The following is a 4,667-nucleotide window of genomic DNA, read 5'->3' on the forward strand; positions in this document are numbered from 1 at the left end:
GGTCCCGGATTGATGCTAACAGATCGAGGAGGAACAGGTTGAGTTGATGCAGCTGTTCAAAAACGTTTACATCCAGATAAAAGCAGTACGCCTGTTCCGGTTGACAAGATCTAGTTAGAGATCGAGGCGTTTACCCTGGTGTCCTTTCCGGTATGGTCCTTTAAACGATCGTGCAAATTGAGGCCGAGTGGGAGGAGATCCAGCGGATAAATTAGTGAAACTGCAAGGTGGCGGAAGTGAGCAAGAAACGACTGGCAGAAGAATGCCATCAGAAAAACGTTCATTCTGGAACGGTTGTTAGCGAAGGAGGCAAGGGTCACGGAAAGGAATTGACCGCGGCCCACGTCTAAGCGGAGAAAGAACAGGGCAACATTTATTTTGATATACAAATTTTGTTCTTCTTCCGGGCCTAGCTGTTGCTGGTCGGTTTGCCATATTCTGGACACTGAAAGATTCGGCAGCACGTCGATTCCATAGGGGTTTGGGCTTGGATTTGGGTTACTTTAGTTGCCGGCATCTGAAGAAGCGATAGTGGCCATCTCCAACCGTGGCGGAACATGGTGGCGGTGGGCCATGGAAGTTTGAACAGTACACGACGGGGCAAGAACCGGAAATTCCAGCTTGGAAGCGACGTCCCGGTGGAGCTTGCCTTTTTGCCTACTATATCTGTGGGAGGAAACCAAAGTTTTATTGATATTATCATCATTAAATTATTTTCCTTCTAAACTTGTTACACGCTCTCGAAACTGAAGCACGAATGATAATAATCGAACTACTTTTAAGACTGTTTCGCTCGCAGTTTTTTTCTGCTAGCATGTTTTGTGTGATGTTTACAAACAGTCTCCGCCATATTGCGAATGATGTGCGGTAGGCTGAAATCACCATCTGTCATCCCCCTGACTTAAGCCGTTTCGTGATTCGAGGATGACGGTTCAAGTAAGTAGTTTTTGTAATAAAGTATAACAATTTGACAACACTGCTATGAGTTATTTTTTTATGATTTTCTATGCACCCTTACCAAAAATCATGATTTTTTGAGTTCCAAATCCCACTTTTCATACGATTTTTTGAGTTCAGGTACTACAACCATAAAAATGGTTATATGGGTTGAACTGAATAATTCGTATGAAAAGTGGGATTTGGAACTCAAAAAATCATGATTTTTGGTAAGGGTGTGCGTTCTGAAATGAGTATCGGAAGATGTCACGGCTGGCGTGACATTTTGAACACTAAACCGCAAGTTTGCGTTCATCACGCCCCAAATGGAATGCTTTGAAAACATTGTCCGCAGCGAAAGCCAATTTCACCGAAATCAAATAATCAATTAATTGAAGCTTTTCAACGTGCACCGTACTCGCAGTTACCGCAAACTTGAGCCCTCAGCACGGTTCCCAAAATTTCCATGAAGGCCCACTCGGCAAAAGCGGCGGCACTGTTTCCCAGGAATCGCCAAGGCCTCGGTCCATTCCGACTGCAGAACCAAACACATTTTGGCACGAGAACACCGTAAGAGCAAGAAGGAAACCCCTTTTCTGTGAAAAGCTCATAAAACAGCATCAGTACGTAATAAAGCAATAAACTCACTTATGCAAACAGCCCTAAATCATCGCCAGTCGAATATGTGCCCGGGCCTGGCCTGATGCTGGCTGGTTGGCTGGTTCGTTTGGCCCCGGACTTGTAGTGCCCCCCCGTGCTGTCCTGGGGCAGTTTGCATGTGCCAAAGGGGGAGGAAGGGGGGACCAACCGCAGAATTATGATTTGCAACCAGTAGTTCTAGCGCTGGATAGGTAGAGGGTACCGTCAAAAGGAGTGAAGTTTAATGCGTTTTTTTATTTTATATATTTTTTACAAGCAAGTATTTTTTAATACTTAATTCTAAATTATTCGCTCTATTGATAGTTTATGAGCACAGTCACATGAAAATATAGTATTCAAAAGGACCAATATTTTCTACATAGGGGAACTATACCCTTTCTCAGCCTATTTCTATTATCGGCCTATCAGCACTTTGATCATGAATTACAGCTTATATAAAGTGTTTTTGACTGTTCCAAAGTAATAAATAGCTCAAATAAAAGTGAGCAAGCAACTCTCCATTGTTGAAACATCTGAAAATGTTGATTTAATAGCAGAAACGGCAAAAGTGATGAGAATTGGTCGAACGGCTTAGTGTGATTAAAATGGATATATTTCCCCTATTATTCATGTTCAAAACAAGTCGTTTACAACGGGTAACAAGCAGTGCCGTTAAGAAGAGCTTTTAATGCCGATGCTTGTCTGGTCTTAAGGATAACGCTTAAATAGAATTCTAAAATTAAAACCAATTATTGAATTTCAAAATGACCACCCGGAACAGTCCCTCCAAAACACGCTCCTCCGAAAGCTCAGACACATTCCCAGTGGTCCTGGCGGCTGGAGAAGCCAACTTCCGTTCCGTTCTATTGGAGCGCTTGTTTTGGCTTGTTTCGGGGACTCTGTGGATGGTGGCCGTGGTCCGAGCAGTGTCATCCGCTACGGGGATGAAAATGGAGGGAAAAAAGGCCAGATCGGAACCGCTGCTCTAGGTTCGCAAAAATCAGGAGGAAGAGCCACGCCAAGCCTTCATCATGAACCCGAGCTCGCAGTACGATGACGACGACGACGACGAGAAATCGCAACTCGCAATAAAATTGAGATAATGACGGCTCATAAAATTCGATAATCGAATTTGAAGATAAACGACTATTTTTCGCGCTCGTTTGGCCCGGCTTCGGATTCAGGGGAGGGATGTTTTTTATTTGGCCAGTTGAAGCAGAGAAAATGAGGTTAATTTTAAGCTGCTTTCGTAATATGATGTATCGTTTTGGGTTAAGAAGACATTCAAAATGTCTAATTTTGGAAAAAAAATATGATTGTTGATTATTTTTCAAAGTTTATTTTGTTTTTTGATGTTTTTGAAGCCACGTTGAGTCAGGGGAACTCTAAAACTTAAAAAAAAAAAAACAAAAAAAAGAGATGTTTGTATAAAAAACCGATACCCCTTGAATTTCTCAAGGTTGATCGATAAATTATTTTCAAGGTCCCCCTTAAAGCAATAACAAAGCAAAAACAAACAAACAAACCCCCCCCTCCAAACCCGCAACATCACCACCCCAGAAATTTAATAAATAGCCAGAAAAGCACTGGCAAACTAACCTCTGTCATAAATCTAATGCCTCGGATGAGTAAGCGGGTGAAATATGGGCGGTGGCCAAAGGAGACTATCATTGTTCTACTCTTCAGCGAAACGAAAAAAAAGAGCACCCAGCAAACGAGCGAGCGAAAAGATTTTCATTCATCTTGTTGGATGGGCGGAAAATTCGAGCTTTTCCCGGCAAGTGGCGACAACTGGGTTGGGGAGGGTGCTCGGAAAAGGGGGCTTTACTACCACGGCTTAACTCCCGTGTCAGCAGCAGCAGACTGACGGACACCCACCAGGGTCAGTTCACGGGTTTAGTTTGGTTGGGATTTACGGGCTGACTCATCGTGGAGAGCTGACGAATGTGTTGTTTGTGTGTTTAGGGACAGGATTGACTTTGGAGCGAAAAGCTGAAAAATAAAATTGGAATGTGGTGGAAAAGTGTGTAGCTGGGTGGAAATTTAACATTTTCTAATCAGGCTGAGTAACTGTTGATCTTTTCCTTTCTGGATTCGATTGCTCAGTGAAAGGAAGATAGTGTATCATCACAAGCTAGACCTTATCACAACTCCTTAGGAAACCTATGGAATGTTTACATTATGTTTAGAAATAGCCTTTTATTTGAATAGCTCAAAACAGTTACAATGGTTTTAAATTTACACATCAATTCTCGAATTCGTCGTGCTCTGAAATTGCCGAGCAATGGAGTTCAAATGTGATCATTAGGGCGTCCCAAAAAAATGAAAAGTAACAATCATACTAAAGTCATTCAAATTTGGTCGCCTTGGGCTTCAAGTTATAGTTTAATGTCCTCTGAACAAACTCCTGTACAGACATAGTCCATAAAAGCTTGTGTTTGGGCAGGTTTGCCTGTGTGGATCAATCGGACCGCGCACTGGACTCACAATCCAGAGGTCACCGGTTCGAATCCCGAGGCGGACGCAAAAATGCTAAGTGTAAATATAGGTATTCGGTGCCCTCTCCCCGTGCTCATACCTTCACACTTAGCAGACCCGGGAGGCGGAGACTTGTCGCGAAAAGAACGATACACGCCTGTGGATCCGTTGACGAAACCGCAAGTTTTAAGAGGGCCACATTATAAGGTGTTACGTCGATGCCGTTTTTTTTTTGGGCAGGGCAGGGCGTTTTATGGAGAAAAAATTGTATTTTTTAGCTTAAAATTTTCAAAAATCAATCCCCAAGACGAGCCAAAAAAAATTGCGCTCGAAACTAATGCATGTAGCTTATAGGAAATGTCACGGCAAACATTTTGCTTTTTTTTAACATTCAATCTATGTCCACGCTTAGCCGAGATATTTGCATTTTAATGAACAAAAAGTGACAAATTTTCAAAATTCTTAGTATGTAAGCGTTTTCTGCATAAATCATTGGCTACTATGATTACAAACGGGAAGGCATATATTATGGATATTTTTATAGGTTTAAGAGGCAGTATTTGTAAATATTGCTCGGTTTATTCTAGAGGTCGTATCGAGGTGCTCCGATTTGG

The 4,667-nt window shown here is 42.3% G+C and overlaps 1 long non-coding RNA gene across 2 annotated transcripts; it reads right to left on the minus strand.

The window, feature by feature from the left end:
• Nucleotides 1-334: 334 nt before the first annotated feature.
• On the minus strand, nt 335-876 carry LOC120425235 (uncharacterized). 2 transcript variants are annotated; one of them, XR_008211762.1, is made up of 2 exons: nt 735-876; nt 335-666 (listed from the first exon to the last, which is right to left on the minus strand). It is a non-coding gene; the product is annotated as an uncharacterized LOC120425235 (long non-coding RNA). The 2 variants fall into 2 exon arrangements; XR_005606497.1 differs by having other exon boundaries at nt 728-876.
• Between the last annotated feature and the right edge of the window lie 3,791 nt (nt 877-4,667).

This window comes from Culex pipiens, chromosome 1 (assembly GCF_016801865.2).
Source record: "Culex pipiens pallens isolate TS chromosome 1, TS_CPP_V2, whole genome shotgun sequence".
Classification (NCBI taxonomy): Eukaryota; Metazoa; Arthropoda; class Insecta; order Diptera; family Culicidae; genus Culex; species Culex pipiens.